This window comes from Lissotriton helveticus, chromosome 11, assembly GCF_964261635.1.
Source record: "Lissotriton helveticus chromosome 11, aLisHel1.1, whole genome shotgun sequence".
Taxonomy (NCBI): Eukaryota; Metazoa; Chordata; class Amphibia; order Caudata; family Salamandridae; genus Lissotriton; species Lissotriton helveticus.
Window position 1 is genome coordinate 810,517,531 of NC_136072.1, and position 22,803 is coordinate 810,540,333.

A 22,803-nucleotide genomic window follows, 5' to 3' on the forward strand; every position below is an offset into this window, starting at 1 on the left:
ATGGCAGACTATTCATTTATATCCAGCCTACGCTAGGGCTAGAGGAAGTGCACTGCAAAATGACACAAAGAAAAAACTTTCAAAGCAAGATTATAAATACACCAGAACATTTTTTGCAGGGTTTAAATTTTACATATTCTGACACATGCATCTACAGCCCCATTCTGTGATCCCCGTTAACTCTTTGGGGGAAACAATCATTACAATGCAGTCATTACAATGCACTACCTTTACAACGCAGCTGTTACAACGCAACTGCCTTTACATCGCATGTCATTACAACGCATGCCATTACAACGCATGCCATTACAACGCATGCCATTACAACGCATGCCATTACAATGCATGTCACTACAACGCATGCCATTACAACGCATACCATTACATTGCATGCCATTACAACGCATTATAAGGTAGTGATGGAGATTCTTTAGTGTTAGTGTGGGTATGGGTTTTGGGGTACATGGGAATAGTAATTTTTAACCCTACACTATCCAACACTTTCCCTACTGTTGCACTCACTGGAGTGGGAATAGTAATTTTTACCCCTACACTATCCAACACTTACCCTACTGCTGCACTTACTGGAGTCGGCATAGTCATTTTTACCCCTACACTATCCAACACTTACCCCAGTGTTGCCCTAAAAGTATTATGCATTGTAATGGCATGCATTGTAATGGAATGGGTTGTAATGGTAATTAATAAAAATGCGTTATAAAATCATGCAATGTAATGGTAGTTGCGATGCAAAAATGCTTTATAAATGCATGCGTTGTAATTGTTTGCGTTGTGTCACTTCTTGTAACATCATCAGGGGTCAAGTGGTGTCTCTTCCTGTGATGTTGTGTAGGGGCAAAAGGAACATGATGTCACTTCCGCTACCCCTGGCATTTCGGTGAATCGACATCCAGGGTCTGATGTCATTCTTTGTCAGTCAAAAACACATGATCAGCGAGCAAATGGAACAAGAACAGAATCCAACCGTGTTGGACCTGACCCTTTTTTGCAGTTTTATCACTAAACTCTTTGCTGTTTGCATTCTATCTTTCTGACCAGCTTTTGTTGGCTTTAGGACTCTGAACACTTTACCACTACTGATCAGTGCTAAAGTGCATATGCTCTCTGTGTGAATTGTGATTAGGATTGGTTTTCCATGATTGGCATATTTGATTTGCTGGTAAGTCCCCTATAAAGTGCGTTATGTTTGCCCAGGGCCTGTAAAGCAAATGCTACTAGTGGGCCGGCAGGCACTCGTTGTGCCATGCACATGCATAGCACTGCAAACTTGTCTCAGACCTGCCACTGCAGTGTCTGTGCATGCAGGTTTTAACTGCCATATCGACCTGGCAAGTGCACCCACTTGCCAGGCCCTAAACTTCCCTTTTCATACAAGCAAGTCATCTCTAAGGTAGGTCCAATGTACACCCATGTGCAGGGTGCAGTTTGCGAGAAATGTAGGACATGTACATGTGTGTTTTACGTGTCCTGATAGTGAAATACAACCAATTTCGTTTTTCACTATTGCAAGGACTAGTTCTCCCAAAGGTTATCATAGGATCTACCTTGTAAAATTTCACAAGAGTAACTTTCAAATGGGATCAGCTAGAGTTTTGGAGTTTGTGCTCCCTAGAATAAAATACCTTTTAGTAAAGGTCGTTTTTAAATTGTGTGTTTGAAAAGGCCACTTTTAGAAAGTGTGCATTTTCTTGTTTAACCATCCTGTGTCTCTGCCTGCCTGTGCGATCAACGTCTGGTTTAGACTGACAGGGGCTTGTTCGTGCATTTACTCTAGACGCTCACACAAAGGGAGTTTAGGTGTGCCCTGAATGTGCTGAGGAGCCTGTAATTTCAGAGGGAGCAGCCAGGACTTCAAGCCCCTGCAGGCTTTGCGGCCATTCCCACCATCGTCCTGCGTCCTGAGCCCTGCGCCCGAAGGCGCATAAAACCTACGGCCAGGCCCTGCAGTGCGGGAGCCCATAATTTCGGAGTGGGCAGCCAGGACTACAAGCCCCGGCAGTCTTTGCGGCTGTTGCCGCCATCGTACTGCGTCTTGCAATGCATAAAATCTACGGCCGGGCCCTCCAGCACGGGAGGCCGTAATTTGGGAGAGGGCAGCCAGGACTACAAGCCCTGGCAGTCTTTGCGGCCGTTGCCACCATCGTCCTGAGTCATGTACCCAGAGGCCCATAAAACCTATGGCTTGGCCCACAGCGCGGGAGCCCTTAATTTCAGAGGGGGCAGCCAGGACTTCAAGGCCCGGCAGTCTTTGCGGCCGTTGCCGCCATAGTCCTGCGTCCTGCGCCCGGAGGCGCATAAAACCTACGGCTGGGCCTGCAGTGCGGTATGCGCACAGGCGTGCCCGGGCCATGCCCAGGCCAAGGGCGGGCCCGTCTGCATCCATCAACGACTGGCAGAGGCTGGGCTGGGCCCCCCTCTTTCGTCCACCCTACAGCAATCAGCATGGGTAAGCGCAAACAACTCTGTAGTTCTGATCTGGACTAATCCAAAGCTAAAATTCCCCGAAACTCTGCCTCTATCATCTCGTATTTTACTACAACAGTCGGTGAATTAACACAGGAAATAAAAAATGCATAGGAACAGTTGGGACTGAGGGCTGAGCATTCAGCGTTGAGTGTACCACCAGCTGACCTTGACCTTCCTCCGATCTTAATCCGATCTGAGGCTCCCGTACCCCTTGAAGCAAATGGTTATGGTGCAGGGATCACAGGATCCTCTACGGGGGTCCCAGTCAGGAGGGAGGAAATCTGGACGTGGCTGCATTACCTCTACCACATTTGATTGTGGCCGCAGCAAAAAAGAATGGATGGAAGAGAGGTATAAAATCCAGCACGGTGCCGGTAGATCCCCCTTTGTCCCATGACTGGGGAAGGTGCATAGACACTGAACACTTAGCTGTTCCAGCAGTGAGTCACATTCTGTATGACTTAATTCAATCGCACCTGGGAACATTATTCTCTTAAAACAATGGTAGATGGGTTGGGGGGGGGGATGGCATGAATCGAGACTCTATTGAGGGACATGAATAACAGGGATGTGACTTTTAACAAGCCTGATGTACTTTCTTTGCCTAATATGGCTTTATGCAGTAAGAGGGGGAGAGCAACCCACAGATCGGTGTCGGCACCCAAGGAAAAGCCAAACCTAGTGACATTGTAGGTGTTAGTGTGTCAGATAAGAATAGTAAGTACATGGGTAAACGTATCTCCCCAAATAATCAACCCCCTGATGAACGATGCAAGATAACCATAAACAGGAGTGTAAGTGGGAACGCAAACAGTTGTAGGCTACATCTGCCCCATGAAGCCACCCCCCTGATAGCAGTTTTAACAGGGGTCCCCCCGCTCAAAGATAAAATTACTGAATCAACTGAGGACCTTATACATAAAACTAAATTCTGGTGTAAACAACTTTCAGGTAATGGGGCCCTAGCGTCCACCCATATCAACATGGCTAGACGGGTGGGATGAGTGGGAGGAAGGCCAAAACAGGAAGAGGGCAATTGTATTATCATAAATTTTGACGGTTCGGTATGGCGGGGATGCTGTTCCTGAGGGGGCAGGGGCATCAAGGTTATGTTGCTTGGCTTTTTTTACCCACCATTAGAGGGCCCTCAGGATCACAGACTGAGTGAGTTGGCGAACTTTGCACCGGAGACAGTAAGTGCCCGACCGATGCATAGTTTAAGAACTAGGGATTGCCGGCCTCAGTTATCCAATCCTATTGCTCTTATACCACCCCCTAATGCAAGATAACTAATTAGGAAGAATGTAGAGGAGAACAAATAGTAGTTACAAACAGATTCCTCCCTTTGAGCTAGCTGGACATAATGACTGACTGGCGTCATTCCCTTCACAGCGGAACCACAGTTTGGATCACCCATGTACTGCCATTTACCGTCCTTTTCACAGGAAGTGCTAGACAGATAATTCACACCTAAGAATTCTTAGCTGGAATATGGCGGGCCTGAGACACAAAATAAATGATCGTAGGTGGTCTGACTATCTGAGGGAGTATGACGTGGTGGGCCTATTAGAAACTTGGGACAAGGATAACAACTTTTGGTTGGATGGCTATAAGAGCTATTGGGAACCTGCATGGCCATCCCCAGCAGGTAGAGCTAAGGGGGTTTAATAACTATCATTTTACTTAAACTGCTGGGTGCACATTGTATGGTGGACTCTGGTTCATGTAATTGTTTAGCGATAGAAATAACGCCTGCCCATGCACCGAAAGTCAATTTTTATAATTCCTCTGAAAGTAGATTTATGAATGAATATTAATGCAACTTAAAACGTTTTTTAGAGGTATATAAGGAGAAGCAAACTACTTTTTATTTAATTGTGATCTTAGGTGATTTTAAAATACATTTCTGCTTAATGAATTGTCACGTTGCAGATTTTCTGTGTCCGGAAAACTATTTTCGCTTCCATTTTGAGCACACTCAGCAAGGGGGGTTCCTTGAGAATTTACTGGCTGAATATGATCTCGTACAACCATGTATAAACCCAGGAGACCTCATGATCCCTACCTTTAAGGTGAGAGGATCAACCTCTATAATTGACTTCATTCTTATTTCCCCAGTCTTGCTAACACATATGGGGCCAGATGTAGCAAAATCAGAAATACCGGGCCCGATGTAGGTAAAACGCATTTACCGATTTTAAAATACCGAATCATACCGAATCGGTATTTTGAAATCGGTAAATGAAATGTAGGTAAAAAAAATCGGGAAATTACCGATTCGGTAACAATCGGTATCGGGGTACCATAACTCCCGAATCGATAGTTGCCGAATCGGTTATTACCGATTCGGCGATTACCGACTCGGCAAGTACCGAATCGGGAATTGCAATATACCCCCATGGGCCAAAAGGCCCATAGGAATGCATTGTAAATATCGAATCGGTATTTGCCGAATCGGTATAAGCCGATTCGGAAAATACCGAATTGGTAAATACCGAATCGGCAAACACGGAATCGGCGAGAGAGTAAAAGTGAAACTAATGACAACAGCCAATGAGGTGGAAGCACCCTCCCCCACCCTAGCAGGGAGTGGCCACCCAGGCAGGTGCAACTCATCAGAACTTTCTGGAGAGGCAGCCTGAGCTGAGCATTCAGAGTGAGCAGCAGTGGTAGCAGTATCCTGAACTGTGTGGAAATGGAAAGCAGCTCTGAGAGCCAGAAGGCTGAGCGCAAGCGCAAGGCCAAGTTCAGCACCAAGGAGCTGCAAGTGTTGGTGGAGGAGGTGGTGAGGCTGCACAGGCAGCTGTTTGGGAGGCTGTCCCTCACAGTCCCAGAGAGCATCAAGAGAAACCTGTGGATTGCAATTGCTGGGAGGGTGAACGCAGTTGGTGTCACCCACAGGAGCCTGGACGACCTCAAGAAGAGGTTTTATGACATTCGCAGCCTCACAAAGAGGAAACTGGCCGAGCTGCACAAGCAGGCAGGACTAACAGGTGGAGGCAGGAACCCGGCGCCACCCCTCACTGACCTTGAGGAACTTGTGTCCACGACAATTGAGAGAGAGAGTGTGGTGGGAGTTGGGGACCTCGACAGCTCATCCAGAGCCACAGCTAAATGTAAGAAGCATGCGCAGCATGACACACCCTACCAGACACCTCCCCTTTAGCCCCAATGCACAGCCAAACCCCAGCCCAGTACTGCTTGCAACATACATGAGCAATGCATCATGGAAAATGTAGTCAGCTTTATGTAGTAACAAATGCCAGTGCACATTCTAATGAAATGCACCTAGAAAATGAATCAGAGTATTGAAAATGAGATGTGCAATGTTTTTATTGTAGTGACTGTAAGACATTAGCACTCAGTTCACAAATGCTTCTTTATACCTAGGGATTCAGAAAAGGGGGTGGTGATGAACAGAGTGTCTGAATTAAGCAGACCACTCTTACCCAGTCCAAAGATCAGGGCTTGATCCATCACCGTTATTTATCTCACTGCCCCATCCCAGCTCAGAACCTGGCTATATGCAAATTAGTCTGTCCCTGGCCCAGTGCATCATGGGAACAGGGCAGACCAAACTACCAAGCCAATTCTTCACCAGAAAGGAGACAAGCTACCGGGGACCGGTTTCTGGCATTTCAGCCTCTTCGGCCCGGCTTGCTTGAATCCTGATGGAGCAGTGAGAAAGGGACTCATGTCTGAGTATACCCTGCCACACCTATAGTGGCCAAAAACGATTCAGAAAAGGGGGTGGTGATGAACAGAGTGTCTGAATTAAGCAGACCACTCTTACCCAGTCCAAAGATCAGGGCTTGATCCATCACCGTTATTTATCTCACTGCCCCATCCCAGCTCAGAACCTGGCTATATGCAAATTAGTCTGTCCCTGGCCCAGTGCATCATGGGAACAGGGCAGACCAAACTACCAAGCCAATTCTTCACCAGAAAGGAGACAAGCTACCGGGGACCGGTTTCTGGCATTTCAGCCTCTTCGGCCCGGCTTGCTTGAATCCTGATGGAGCAGTGAGAAAGGGACTCATGTCTGAGTATACCCTGCCACACCTATAGTGGCCAAAAACGATTCAGAAAAGGGGGTGGTGATGAACAGAGTGTCTGAATTAAGCAGACCACTCTTACCCAGTCCAAAGATCAGGGCTTGATCCATCACCGTTATTTATCTCACTGCCCCATCCCAGCTCAGAACCTGGCTATATGCAAATTAGTCTGTCCCTGGCCCAGTGCATCATGGGAACAGGGCAGACCAAACTACCAAGCCAATTCTTCACCAGAAAGGAGACAAGCTACCGGGGACCGGTTTCTGGCATTTCAGCCTCTTCGGCCCGGCTTGCTTGAATCCTGATGGAGCAGTGAGAAAGGGACTCATGTCTGAGTATACCCTGCCACACCTATAGTGGCCAAAAACGATTCAGAAAAGGGGGTGGTGATGAACAGAGTGTCTGAATTAAGCAGACCACTCTTACCCAGTCCAAAGATCAGGGCTTGATCCATCACCGTTATTTATCTCACTGCCCCATCCCAGCTCAGAACCTGGCTATATGCAAATTAGTCTGTCCCTGGCCCAGTGCATCATGGGAACAGGGCAGACCAAACTACCAAGCCAATTCTTCACCAGAAAGGAGACAAGCTACCGGGGACCGGTTTCTGGCATTTCAGCCTCTTCAGCTACACAAGCTCCAGCTCCAGCAGCATCAGACAGTGCGGTGGCAGGGCAAAGCAGCATTGTACCATCACAGGAGGAGGAGGAGGAAGAGGAGAACAGCAGTGCCGTGTGCAATGAGGATGACACAGGACATACCCTCTCATTTCCCCACTCCCCCCTACTGTCACTAACGCCCACATTGCAGTTTTCACCGGAAAATTCACCAACACAGACCCACCCACCACCTGCCACATCTCCTGCCAGGAGGATCACCGTTGCACCTTTGACCATCATGGAGGGAGCAGCGGCTCAGGCTCCAGCACCCACCCCTGCAACACCCGTGGCACAACAGCCCACAGAGCAGGCCAGCAGCAATCGGCGCAGGCCACGCACATCCAGCCCTGCTTTACCAGCACGGGAGGGCAGTGTATTCCAAGGGCTGGAGGGGAGTATGGTCCGGATCCAAAGGATGCAGGCCAAGTCGATCCTGGCTTGCTATTGCCAATTGCGGGAGCACAACCTGCACATGGGGGAGATGACAAAGGGGTTTAATAGTTTTGTTGAGAGCAACAAGGAAATTGCTACTGGACTGGGGCGCATGACTACTGCCATTAGCCAGCTATGCAGTAAGATGGAGGAGCACGAGCACTGTAGGCGCAGGGATGCCCGCCTGCAAAACCGGTCACTCAACCGCCTTGCTGTAGCTACCGCCCAGCTATGCCGCCGAGGGGCTAACATGGAGGACTGCCTCACCAAGAACACTGCTGAGGTGACCAGGGGCATGTCCCGCATCACCACTGCCATGGAGGCACTAATTATATCAAACACGGTGGTGAACCCTGCCCTGGACGTGGGCGAGGCTGGGGACAGCAGCAGCCGCAGCAGCCCGGCCAGCGCTGTATCTGAGCCGCGCAGGAGCAGCAGGCGCTCCGCTGAGGCAGCAGGACACACAGAAGGGGGTGAGCCACATCCAAGTGGGTCAGCTAAGCGCAGCAAGAAGTAAGACTGCCAGGGTGGGTGAGGCAAACCGGACTATTTACAATCCCCACATATTCTGTTTTTGTTAAATGTGTTGCACATCAGTGCAGTTACGTTGTGCCAACATTAGTAAAATGTTCTAATGTCAACATCCATACACGTGTCTGTGCATCTGTACTCACTCAGAAATAGTTGTCTGTTATCTCCTCACGTCTGTACCTCCCGTCACTTGGTGTAGACACTCCAGCAGGTTGTGTTAGTGGCACAGCTATGTCATCGTCTGGGTCCTCGTAGTCAGACAACTGTACCTCTGTGCCCTTCTTGACCGCAAGGTTGTGCAACATTGCAGATACAGCAATTATCTTGCAGCAGGTGATGGGGGTATATTGTCTGGCACCTCCGGTCTTGTGCAGGCATCTGAACCTGCTTTTCCAGATGCCGAAGGTCCGTTCAACTATATTCCTTGTGCTTTTGTGCGCACGGTTATACCTCCTTTGGCTGGGTGTTGAGGGGTTGAGGTAGGGGGTGAGAATGAATGAGCGGAGGGCATATGCACTGTCGCCTAGAAGAGAATGGGGTAACATTACTCACATGCATACATGTACTTCACACTGCTATTTAGGTTATGGGGGTCTGACACTGTGTCTTACCTAGGAGGTATCCTTCACCGAATTCCCTTGCCGTCAGCCGTGCATAAATGCCGCTATTCTGAAAGATATAGGAGTCATGGGTACTCCCTGGAAATTTTGCTACCACATCAGTGATGACACACTTGGCATTACAAATCACCTGCACATTTATGGTGTGCGTTGACTTCCGATTACGGTATATGTATTCCGTGTCAGCAGGGGGACAAATCGGAATGTGTGTGCCATCTATGCAGCCAATGATGTGGGGGAATCCTGCCATCTGGTAGAAGTCTGCTTTTGTCTGTACCAGTTCTGCTTTGGTTGCAGGGAAGGAAATGTATTGGTCCATCCTTTCGATCATGGCGTCTAGGAACTTGTGGAAGAACCGGGACAGGCAGCTCTGGCTCACCCCTCCTACCGTAGCTACTGCACTTTGAAAGAGACGCAAGCAGGTGTATGCTGCATAGCACCTGCACGTGCACTGGGATTGCGTGTGCCCTTGGGGTGGGGTGCTGCAACAGGGGTGTGAGGTCCCTAATGAGCTCTGAGATGGTCTCTGGGTCCAGCCTGTACCTCTGTAGGATCTCTGCATCTGTCTGCATGGACAGGGTGATACGCTCTCTATACACCTGCTCCTGTCTCAGCCATTCCCTCTCTCCATCCTGCTGTAGCCGTCTTGCTATGACATAGAAAGCTGCCATGGTGCAAGCAGCAATGCATTTTGGGTCCTTTTTTATAGGTTGCACCTGGTTACCACCTGATTCAAATCTATGTTAAATACTGAATCTTAAAGACCGATTTAGACGCAAAATCGGTATTTCAGAGCTTTCCTACATCTCAATCTTCAGTAGAATCGGTATTCTACCGAATCGGTAATGTTAACGATTCGATAACATTACCGAATCGGAAATTTTCCCGATTTCTGTTTTTTCCGAATCGGTATTGTACCGAATCGGTGATTTTTCCGATTCAGTAATTTTTTGAAGATTCTGTTTGGTTACCGATTCGGTATGTTTTCCGATTCGGTTTAATTTCCGATTCGCTATAGTTCCGACACGGTAACTTTTCCGATTCGGAATTGTAACCGATTCGGGCGTTTTTGGGACTCCTACATCCCGAAACATCAATACCGGTCGGTAACGGCCGAAAATACCGATTTTCGACCGTTACCGACCGACCTACATCGGGCCCACCGACTCTTAATTACCGAATTTTACCGATTCGGTAATTAAGAGTAGGTATTTCTAATGTAGGTACCAATTCGGTAAATTGGATTCAATATCAAATACCGATTCGGTATTTACCGAATCGGTAAATACCGAATTTTGCAAGGGTGCAGGGGGCCCCCTTAGGGCATGTATGTGTGCCACATGGCACAGGTGTACATGGTGTACAGGTGTACATACCTGAATCGGTATTTTACCATGCAATTGTATTGCATGGTAAAATACCGATTTTCAAAGCCCTGTGTCAATGTTAAAATTGGCATCTACATACCAAACATACATTTTCGGTAATTTTATCGACCGGTATATTTACCGATTCGGTAAAATATACAGAATCTGTAATTTTACCGATTCTGTAATTTTACCGAATCGGTAAAATTACCGATTCGGTAAAATTACCGAAAATGCATGTTTTTTATCCCCCTACATCTCCATGGCCATTTACCGGTCGGTATCGGCCGAATTCGGCTGTTACCGGCCGGTAAATGGCCAAAATCTCCCACCTACATCTGGCCCATGGTTTCCTATTATCACACTTTAGCGATGCACCTAAGCCCACCAAAAGCTCATCTCTGCCTTAAAACAAGTACCACAAGATAAACGCCAAATAGCGGCACTTAGAAAGACATATGTGTGTCCTAGAAATCTGCAAAACTGAAAGCTTGAAACGATTTACATTTGGTGGATATTTTTACGAACAGTGCCAGGTTTTGGAGATTATAAATAAACCTTTTTTTACTGGAATTAGGAACTCCTCGTTGGAATGTAATATAACTGGGGATGAATGGTTTACTCATTTTAAATTAACATATGATGATCAGGAAGTCACCAAGTATGGGTACATACAGTCTTGTTTTTAACGAAGAGGAAGCTGGGTTGTAATCATGCAGATGTCTAGCAACAAGGCCCCTGGACCGGATGAAGTACCAGCTGATCTATATAAAATGAATGAGACATTTTTGGTAAAAAGTTTAACCAAAGTTTTTAATGGGGTAAGCCAACATGGTTTCCCGAAGTCATGGCCGCAATCGACTATTGTACTGGTATGTAAAAAGGGGCAGGGAGGTAATCCGTGATGTTACAGGCCTATATCCCTGATTGATTCCACTGTGAAGGTACTGGGGAGAGTAATTATCAGCAAATTAACAGATTGGCAGGAAGAGAGTGGTGCACTGTCAAATCTGCAGTATGGTTTGAGGAAGGGAAGGAGCACAATCAATCAGTGCTTAAACCTGCAGTTGATAGCTGGCAAATACACAGCGGCCAAGTCCGGGACACTACATTTGGCCTTTATGGGCCTGTCCTCGGCATTCGATTGAGTCAACAGATCGAGATTATGGGTTTTATTAACGAACATTGGAATGGACCGTTGTGTAGTTAACTTTTTGGCGGACCTGCATAGGGACCTGTCTGCGAGGATCAGATTTGACCAGAGGGGTAATTGCACTAAGCACTTTAGTATCGGAAGAGGCGTAAGACTGGGCTGCATTTTAGCTCCTCATTTTTTTTATTTTATACATAAATAATCTTGAAATCTCCCTGTGCACAGCCAGCCAAGATATCCCTTGAGAAGAGGTTTGGTTAATCAGTGCTCTTTTATATGCAGATGATGCGGTTCTACTAGCACGCACACCAGTGGGGCTCCAGAGTCTCCTGGATTCTTTTGCGGATTTCATGAGATCCCTTGATTTAAGTGTTAACATCTCTAAATCGCATACCATGGTCATGGGACAGAGACCCAAAATGTTTAAAACATAACGCTGCGAAGGAAGCATATTGACAACTATCGGTATCTTCTAGTTGTAGCTTGTTCTTTTTCCCGATAGATTCAAGCAGGACCGTGCGTCCACTGTGATGCTAAATCAGCTGCTACTTTTCTGATTTGCAAAGTGATTCCCAGCTGGGGAATTCCACAAGGGATAGGATCTTTATTTTTTATTTTGTATTCCTTTTATTGAACAAAAGGTTAGCAATACAATCACTGGCACAGCGTTTTCTATACAGTCTCCATGAGAGTGCCAGGGATATAATCCGTGCACAGTATTATTTTCATTGCAATATAACAGTGAGCAATCTAACCTTATTAATATTCCAAAGCATTTTCGGAGTCCCACAGCACAAACGCTCCCATCATGCCTCTATAAATGTGGTATCTTCAGAATCCTCTATATTCCAACCACTTACCCCGGACCATGCCCCACTTTCTTGGGCACCCTCTGCTTTCGAACACAACTTTTTTGGCTGCGCAGCAGCAATCTAGGTCCTCCTTCCATTCTGCAACACTCGGAGGTTAGTGTGCTCCCCACGCCTTTGCTATATTTATTTTTGGCCACTATATCTGCTATCATTAGCCATATTTTTGAGTGTCTGGGCCACCAGTCCTCTCCCTTCACACACAGTATGTGCAAAAAGCCTCCAATGTCACCTCTTGTTCCACTACCTCGGACATTACCCGTGATACCTCTCGCCAATGTTGCTGAATTTGGGGGCATGCCTATAATGTGTGGAAGAACGTGCAGCCTCGTGCGCAAAGTTTGCGGTGGCTGCAGCCCATTTGTTGTAACACTGCCCTTGATGTGTATGATCTGTGTAGTATACATAACTGTATATGGCAAAACCATGCCCTGACTGCCACCACCCAAGGGCTTTGTATCACCTCTGCCCAATCATCATCTTCTAGTTTGCCCAGCATGGCCTCCATCGCTTCTAGGAGAGCCCCTAGGGATTCCAGCGTATTGTTTAATTAATTTTTTGTGTATCAGGAAAGTGGACTTGTCAATCATAGGATCTAGTAAAACCCTATCTTCAAGTGGCGTGTATTCTGCTATTGTTTCACCTTCTGGGATATGGCTCCTGAGTGCATGTTTCAGTTGTATGTATCGGAACTGTTCAGAGTCAGTCATCTGTTACTCTTTCTTTAAATCTTTGAAGTCATTCACCTTTTGCCCCTTCCATACGTCTCCTAAGTAGTCAATCCCCAGCAATCCCCATTTGCGAAAACCCTTCAATCCACAAACCTCCCGTCGGTGGTCGCTGTTCAACAGAGGAGTCCTTCCCTCAGTTTCACTTCCCAGCCCAAAAATGTTGTTGCTTCCCCCATATACATATTGCTGTTTGTGTGTGTGGTGGTAACTGATTCCTCATTCATCTACGATAGAGTGCGCTGGGTATCCCCTACGTCCCATTGAGTGGTGGTCAACCTTGTATGCAGGTTCGTCGCATCCCATAAATGCCCACGCATTAATTGTGACTAGTTGTCCAGCCCATTAATACTTTCTGATGTTGGGAATTGTCAGGTCCCTTTGTAGTTTGTGCAGGACTATTCTAGGGCTTCCCCATCCCACAAAAGCTGTCGTATTTTGCTGTCAACTCTCCGAAAAAAGACAGGTGGTACTTTACAGGGCGTGTTCTATCGGACATATAGTAATCTTTTTTTTTTGTCTCTATAAAACATTTTATTTATGAAATTGTACGGTACATCAGTGTAATATATAGCACAGTATCATTTGTCACATTATTTTACATGTAAATGACACCTTTCCGTACTAGTATAGATTGAACACATACTCCCCCCTCCCCCAAGCAACCCCGATGCAGGTCAAAAGTTCTCATAAAACATCCCTACAGTTGTCAATACAGTATGTCAGTATACAACGCTAGCAATTGCCAACATTAGCAAGTGCATAGTCCAGGCAGCACAAATCACTAAGGTGACACTGTTCCAACACAGTCCAGGCTCGGAATTTTGCTTTCTGTCCCATTGCGCCCAGAGAGAAGGTCCCATCGCACTTTCACCACAACCCAGATCTCCCAGTATTATCATGGCACATAGTTACATCCCAGGTAAACCCTCTGATGAGGTTGAGGACTGGGTTCCAGATCCAGCAGCACACCCTGTTTCCAACGCATATCTTCCTTCTCCCTCATTGCCCTCCTCCGCCCGCGCCAGCAGATAGACAATTAGTGGGCCCCAGATATCTTCCGGGCGTGACTTAGTGGGTAACAAATCTGCATAATGATGCATGTGCTCTTGCCAAGTAGACATTGTGTGGATCCAGTCCTTAAACTTGGGAGCTCAGCCTCTACCCCAGCGGCACGCTACCGGCCGCTTTGCCAATAATAGGCCCATAACCAAGAACTTTTTATGTACAGTAGTGATGTCCTGAATTAGTCCCAAAAGAGCTAGTAATGGGCATGGTGTCTTTTGAACTCCTATCATGGCCGAAATCCCATCGAACACCTTTGTCCAGAAATCTGCCACCGGGGGGCAACTCCACGCCATGGGGAATGAAGTCTGCCCCCTCTCGACCACACCTCACACATTTATCATCATCTCTGAGTCGAAATATGAAAAGTTTAGCCGGAGTGTGGTGTGGTGTGTTGGGGCCGTAGTAGTTGGCAAAAGTCACATCATAAGAGTGAAGTCTCCCCCATATCAGGCAGTACCTACCACCCACATCCGTCTCAGTCCCACTCAGTACAAATGACACTCCCCTTTTACACAATATAGCCACCCCACGGGAATAATTAGAGTAAGATGCAAAACAGCGGTGCGAGGCCTAGCGCGAGGCAAACTGGGGATCAATACCAGCGCTCAAGTGAGTTTCCTGTAACATTGCCACTGCGATGTGATGCCTATCTAAGTATCCCAGTATTTGCCTCTTCTTCCTGGGGTTGTTCAGGCCTCGCACATTCCATGAAGCCACCTTAAGGTTGCATATATTACATGTGTCCTCCGCCATTACTTCTACTGTGAAAAACTGCACTTAACCTGACATCTTTGACCATAGTTGGGCATAGAAACTGGAACTTTGCAAACTCAAAACTCCCACCTCCCACCCACACCGGCTCCCCCAACTTGCCGGGTACATGAACCTCCCCCATCCAAAAACCCATCGATATACAACAGTTACTCTCTTCCCATAATGCAAAAGTAGGGGTACGTCCACGTGTGGAAACCACCAGGGGTTCAGGACCCGCCCCTTCCTCCATACTCACACCCACCTCCTGCTCCGCATTTCGGCAGACAGTTACGGTGGGACGGAGGCGAGTTGCCAAGCTGGGCAGGTTACAAAGAGTATGAAATATGTTAAACCTGGGACGGGTCGGGGACAATCGGTATTTGCCCGGCGGTATTGCCTCTGTGACCCTCTAGTTATTTAATCAATGAAGAGGCAGGCGCTGGAGACTGGAAGGCAGGAAACAAGGTTTTTTATTCTCTCCGGAGGAGAACACAACAAAACGGGCAGAAGATATCGTTCTGAGGTGCTCTAGCTACATTTCTGAGGCCTGGCCTCTTATACACTGTTTTATGACTTTATTGCAGATTACATATTCATGTTAAAGCTTTGATGTATGGAAAAGACATTCCCGGAACGCCCCTTTGGGCCCGTTCCCACACACATTTACAGTTGAAGTCCCCACCCTAGTCACAACAGGTGATGAGTATCGCGCAGCTGGATATTCCGCCGATTCACGGAATGTGGGGGGTTTGATCGGATCTCATGGAGTGGGGGCTTTGATCAACCCGGGGATCCTTTGGTGGGGGAAGCTTTCTATTGTACGGGGAGGGGCAAGGAATGGTATCGGCAGTGCTGGGTGTCGGCCTGGGAACGGGGAAGACAAACGGGCACACGGAAAAAAAGGGGGGTTTGCATCTAAGGGCCGGGGATCGTGAAAGGGAAGAAGGGAGGTGTCGCGCTGGGAACAGGATGAGGGCCTGGGGCAGAGCAGCGCCGAAGAGGGGTTTATGATTCAAGGCAGGTGCAAGCAGGGGGTTGGTCAGCGTGCAGGCTTAGTGAGGGCGAAGGGCTATATCAGGGGCCAGCGGCATGCAAAAGGGTTCGCTCTGATCAAGGCATCTTAAAATGGCGGGTGCGCACGACAAAAGTGTGGCATCAGGGGAAGAGGCAAGATGGCGCAGATAATGTTCACCAAACCGTACTAATTTTCAACAGTCCTCCCTTTAACATATTCAAGACATCTTGCTGGTTCATTTTCTACTCGGTTCTATTGTGGTGGGCATGAGAAAGAAAACGGTAGGAACCCTAGATGAAAAGAGTTGTAAACAATACATTTTAACATTTCTAGTTTTAGGAGGTGGACCTATTTGATAGACTTTGATCAATTTGTTTTAGCAGGAAAGTCATAGAAATGTAATACAAAAAACGATTCTGTAGCGAGAGCAGCAAGTACATTTCATAACGTGAACTGGTAGGTTATTACATATATCAGATTCGGATTGGAGCATGATCAATACAATGGCGGCTGGGAGAGAAATGAGGCATAGCAGAAACGGTGATTGAGGATGTCAAATGTTCGAAGTTAACGAGTTCTCATTATTCTTTGTTGTCTTTCGTTGGCGCTGTGGAGCACCGGCGGTGGAGCTACAAGTCCAGCTCTATTCTAAGTTCTGCGTTGCAGGGCACGACCCTTTCCTCGCGTTTCTGGTCGGAAAGGTCCTTTTCGCCCTGTGTCCTTTGAGGTGATTGTCAGAAAGTTCAGATGGAAGAAGAGCATACAAAACAGTCCATAGGGTAGGTCGGAGAAAAAGGGGGATGGAGCAAGGCCAAATTAGGAACAAACTAGGGGAACAAGAGACTTCAGATGGGCGGGCTCAAGACCGAGTCTGGAGAGCGGGGACCTTTCGGCACACATTCGAACATAGAGCGGGGGCATCAGTTTAGCCCTTTCTTCTCACTTTGCTGGAGGTAGTGCCTCGTCCTGTAGCTCTGTTCTGTCGCGGTCTCGCCTTGGCCCATGTCGTAGGTGTTCCATAGTCTGCAGTCAGGCCTCGTGCTCCCACATCCGGTCCTTCTCTCTCCTGACAGCCGTACCCTTAAACGAGTTTGAAAAGACAGTCTTTAGAGAATTTGCAGAGGAAGGAAATCACAAAAGTCTATTTCTCTCCCAGCTTCAGATAGAAATGAAAACGTCCGTTATTTTAGGGTTCACAACTAACATATAAATGACCGATGACGGGCCTGTTGGAGGTATTATGGCTTTCCTTCATAATTATTTATTACAGTTTCGACAGTTTATCTGATGGAGACCCACCTTCGTAAGACGGGCTTGACAAAGTTATGCCGTTCTCTAGGGCTTTATATTTACCAAGGGTACTGTGTGCTATCGACATGGTACTAAACAGATATTTTGCTGAGGGACGAACATAGGCTAAACAGTTCTTTTTATCAATGCGTCCTGTTTTTCAACTAAACATTTTTTTTTTTTTTTTTTTTTTACTTTCGGCAGGGTTCATTTCAACGACTTCTTCACTTTGGTCTAGTCTTTTAACCTTGTAAAACATCATTCTGGTTCCTACGTAGCTTCCTACGGCCTGAGTACTTAATCAGAAAAGACAGGGGTTTTATGGGAGACAACTAGGGACATAGAAACTTGTGGTAAGGGCGTAAATCGACCCATTCCTCCCAACCGGGAATGAGGGGTAGTTTCATAACTCCAGTTTGGAGCGGCTGATACAGGGGATGTAACAGGAGTGATCATTTTTCCTGTTTGGGTATTGCGACAATTCGGGGCGGGGAGGGTCGCGTATTCTGAGGTCCTTGTTTTATACCATAGGAGCCGTTGACATGTAGTTCCCTTATTACGGGCCAGATTAGGGAACCTCTGTCGTCTTACCTGTCCTTTCCCTTACGGCCCAACCTCGGTTCATTGACTTCTAGCGGAAAAGGAGAGGTAATGACACGGTCTCAGGGTGATTGTATTAAAGACAAGTTTTTGTGCAAATACTGACGGTATTTGAAGCCAATTAGGTGGTGCGCTAGGGGTGGCAGTCTGCCAATTTCGGGGCTAATCGCTCGGAAGAGTGGGAGTGCAAAAAAAAATAGAAGGAGAGAGAGAGAGAGAGAGAGAGAGAGAGAGAGAGAGAGAGAGAGAGAGAGTGCAACGGCAGGCTAAATAGTACACGTGCAACAGAGAGGGTGGCAGTGTAGTCAAGAAAGGCTATTTAGTGCATTACACAGTAAAGGACATTCACGGGTCTGCGTTAGGATCTTGTAATCATGCAGTTTGAGTATTAGACAGGGTAGAGGGGACGTGCCTTGAGAAAAGGAAAGAAGAGAGGAGGTACCATTTTGTCGCATTTTCTCGCATTCTCGGTCCTTCGACCAGTTGGGTCAGCGCCTCGGTCACACACACACATTCTCTCAGTTTCGCATCATACGTGACATGGGTTCATTCGTCCGGTCTGGTTTAAGGGTGATCACTTTTTATCAGGTCGTGCTAATTTTTCGGGTTTGTTCGATACGTGAGTAGTTTGCAGGCGTGCTTAGGCACCACCTTGCGGCGCTAGTCTGCTTCGTGTATTAGACATGGCAAGGCTTCAGATCTTCGCCACACCTCGGCTGTAATTTCTGATGTAACCTGCAGAGGGAGGAAAAAAGGGGGGAGGGGAGGGAACAGCATTCGCGCATATTTAAATACATGTATTCAAGAGTCCTTTACTCACCTCTTACTCGTCTTCCCTCCTCGGGGCAGAGTCCCCGGGGATATGGTTTCTGGAGTCGGGGGGGGGGCAGTGTGTCCATATAGGTCGTGTGCGGGGAACGTGAAAAGGAAACCAGAGGTGCCTAGTGCGAGGTATCTAGTCAAAGGACGTATCTCACTATCGGGATCCTTAAACCTCCTTCAACGCTGTGGCGTTCTAAGGTTCTTCGGTTCTTGGGTCAGCTCCGTTCCCTGATACCTTGGAACGTTGTACTTTATAACGTTTACATCATTTCATTTCACCCTCCTTTTACATTCCCTCATTTACACCGTTCGTTTTACCCATCCTTGGAAGTCAAGGTCTTCCTCCACGCGAGAGTTCATGAGTCAGTCGCGTACTTTGAAGGCAGAGTGTCGTGTTGTCGATCCGATCCGTCCTCCAGGGCTGGGCAACCATCTTCTTTCAACCTTAAAGAGAGAGCAGAGTAGGGTGCACAGAAAAGAACTTTCCCACCGATCCCACATTTTTTAAAAATAAAGCATGCAATACCCGTCCATAGTTTCGAAAACCTTTATTTCTCGGAATCATTTCAGTACGTGGATGATGAGGGTGCAGTCGTATTTGGTCGGACATGGCAATGGTTAAAGCGCGTACAGTGGGAGTGTCGTCTTGCGGAAATAAATACATTGGAAAGTTTTATTCATTCATTTGCAGGAAACTAAAACGTCTATTAATTGGCTGGGGGTTCGGGGGCATTTATTTCATAATTTAGAAGCATAATCATAATAGTTGCAATCAGATTTCCTATATGCATACTGTATGTGTGCGTCGTAGATGAGGTTATACATCAGCTATAAAAATATAATACATTGTACATTTGTAATCAACATTTTTAACGGGATCCTTTCATACTGTTCGTCGAGTGAGCTCTCCTTGTCTTTTCTAGCCAAGTGTACAAAGGATCATATAAAGTCTCAGAACATCAAGTTTATATTAGTGCGAAGGAACACCACGAGGTGTTTGCAAGTCCCTCTTGATACCGGCGCCATTTTGGGCAGGGCCGGCTCAGTCCGGAAGTAGCATCAGGGGGAAATGTTTCCCATTACTGGCAGTTTGGACCAGAGTCCTTTTCGGCAGTTCTAGAATTCATGCTAACAGAAGGAGTGGCAATGTCATGTTTATTTCGTTGGCGGTCAAGGCAGCCGTCCCTTACCGGAAACCTGCAGAGGCCGAAGGTTCCGCCGGGGACTTTTGTAGGGTCTTCAAGGCTGCGGAGATGCTGTCGGAGATGGGGGCTCGTGCCCCAGTGGGCAAATGTCCGAGTTATATTGCTGGTCAAAGTTACTCTAGTGGCCGGGGCCCGCCTTCCAGCGGACCCAGACGCCATTTTGAGGCCCTACAGGGGCCACTCTCGTCGAGTTTGCAAGAGTGGAAGAGATCCTTCGGAGTGAAAGGAAGAGGTCCCTGTTGTGTGAAAGCGGGACGTTCAGCTGGGGTGCAGCTGTGATGCCCCCACCTGGGGGGGGCGAGGGAGACTCGTTCGCGCCGTCTCCTTCTCCCGGTGCACTCCATGCTGCTCTTTTTCATCGCCCCGCATGAAGGTCTCTCCACATCCGGTGTTCCCCAAGTCTTGTGCTCAGTGCTGTGGGAGTATGGCCACCTGTGGCGCGCATTCGGCGCGGCACGAGTATCGGTGCAGTCATTGCAGGTTCGGTGTTCCGAAAATATGGCCACCATTGCACGTTCGGTGCTGCGCAAATACTGGGGTGCCACCATGGTGTGTTCGGTGCTGTGCAAGTATGGGCACCATCGCCCGACTGGGGGTGTTCGGCGTTGGGCCGGGGGCTGGGAGACCTCCTATCGGTGGAGGTGGGAGAGGCTCGTCCGCGTCGCCTCTCCCTCCCGGCCCGACCTGGACGCATTCCTGCAGGGGTATGGACAGGGCATCCGCCGCCCAGAGCTGCTGCGGCTGTTGCGGAGGAGAAAAGGAAGAGGTGCCTCGCTCTTCTCTGGACATGTGGCGGGACTACTCAAGTCTATCCAGGCCCGTTGCGGCTGGGCCGAGGAGGCATGTGGCGGGACTACCGGCAACTACCTAGGGCCGTTGCGGCTGGACTCCGCTGGCCCCTGCCTCTCCTCCGGCTTCCCCATATGTTAAGATTTCCTGACCAAGAGTTGGCAGCGGGGCCCGCCTTATATGGGTTGCCGCTGGTTGGGCGTAGCCGTAACCCTGCCCTACTTTGGAAGGTTCCAGAATGGGGGGGGGCGAATGTTCCGTTTGACTTTCATTTTCTACAGTTTACCGTTATTATTTCTTGTTTGCTGTGTTAAATTAAAAGTTCAAGTTCATCAATGGTCTACGGATTTTGTTGTACCATTTCTTTCTTTCCAGGTTGCTTTTATGCTAAGTTTCTGCTTAACAGAGGTTGAGTAACACGGAAACACGTGTAGAGGGATGACGCAGATTCGTACATTACATACACACAAACTCAGACGGGGGGGGGGCAGTACAAGTACGACATACAAAGACCCAAGACGAATATAAAACAGTTATTGGTCATAATTATCTCTTTCCGTTTGTGAATCTTAAAGCGTGGCTGGGTTCCCGTCTTGACGTTGCCCGACCTAGGAGAACTTGAGCATGCCGCTGAAATTGTCCTGGCGAAATCTGTGCCATCGGGCATAATCAAACGTGGTGGTTCTATCTGGTCTGTCTATGTAAGTCGGGTTCTTCTTTGTCTCGCGCTTTTTCTCATACTGCCGATCTGTCGTTCCTGTCGGCCCTTTGCCTTTACTCACGCTCAGTAGAGTCGGGCATTGGGCTTTCCAGTGTCCGACATATCTACAAAAAGCGCATTGGTCTGGCCCTAAGTCTGGTCGTCTTTTGCGTAGTGTCGGGGGATAACTTGTGGGTAGCGGTGTCCTGGGGTTGTCCTGTCGGTATATTTCTCTACTTGGTTTGTCCTCGTCTTTTCTCTGTCGTTGCATAGCCTCTCTGCGCCACATACCGAGACTGTCGAGCATAATAGGCGTTGTCTTATTATTTCGAAGGGCTATTTCTAACATTTCTATTTTATCAAGGTCAAAGGATCCTGCCAGTGGCCACTGTTTGTCTTGACTTTCTTTGGTATACCTGTGCCACAATTTATTATAGGCTATGGTAACTAATCCATAGTTTATGAACATGTCCTTATTAGGGGTGCCTTCTAGTGGAGCTATATGGTCCACCTCTAATACACGGTCCGGGCTGAACCAATTATCAATCAATGGGGAGAAGACAGACATGACGGCTCGTAACGAGGGACTAATAAGTCAGCAGTGCCTATCTTATCACTAGGTGCAAAGACTAGACAGAATATTCCTATTCTACGTTGTTTGCAGGCAGTGAATACCTCATGAACAAAAAATAAAAAAGAGTAACCAAGAGCGCGGAACAATCAAGCAATTAATAAATAAATAAATAGGATAGAAAAAGGACAATGGGGAGAGTAAGTAGGGCGCAAAAGTCTGCGTCCTCTACCCTTTCACTAACCGCAAAGAGGAAGCTGTTGTTTCCGGTTTGCAGACAGAGAATCTCCAGAAGACAATCTGTGAACAGTAGTTCGGGGTTAAAGAACCCAGTTTAATCAGTGAGGGAGAGGGGAGTCTCCCAAAAACCGTTAAGAAATAATAGAGTCAGTGGGGGAGAAAGATAGGCGCGACGGTTACGTTACCTATCCTTCACCGTTTGCAAAAGAGAAGGAGCCTACTGTTTCTCCGTGTGCAGACAGTGAATCTCCAAATAGGTCAAACAAAGAGTAATACTAGTATTTTATAAATAATCAAGCAATCAAACAATCAAGCAATCATTTCGCAACTTGTCGTGATTACACGACCTTACCCGGACCATGTGGACAGTTTCTTGTCTTCCGAATCCAGCGCCCGTTCGTCCTCTTTTTCTCGTATTTCTCACGGCACTCCTAATGGTTCCCAGTCAGGACCGTAGATCACTCGAGAGAGGTCTGTTCGGAACTAGTGAAGTTTGGATGATCGGCTGCCAGACGAGGGTCTATTGGGCAAGAGCTCTCCCGATCGTTGCAGTCGTTCACTCTGTCGTCGGGACCTCTCCCACTGGATCCACGAGTCGCTGATGGGCCCCACGCTTGGGACGCCAATTGTTAAACCTGGGACGGGTCGGGGACAATCGGTATTTGCCCGGCGGTATTGCCTCTGTGACCCTCTAGTTATTTAATCAATGAAGAGGCAGGCGCTGGAGACTGGAAGGCAGGAAACAAGGTTTTTTATTCTCTCCGGAGGAGAACACAACAAAACGGGCAGAAGATATCGTTCTGAGGTGCTCTAGCTACATTTCTGAGGCCTGGCCTCTTATACACTGTT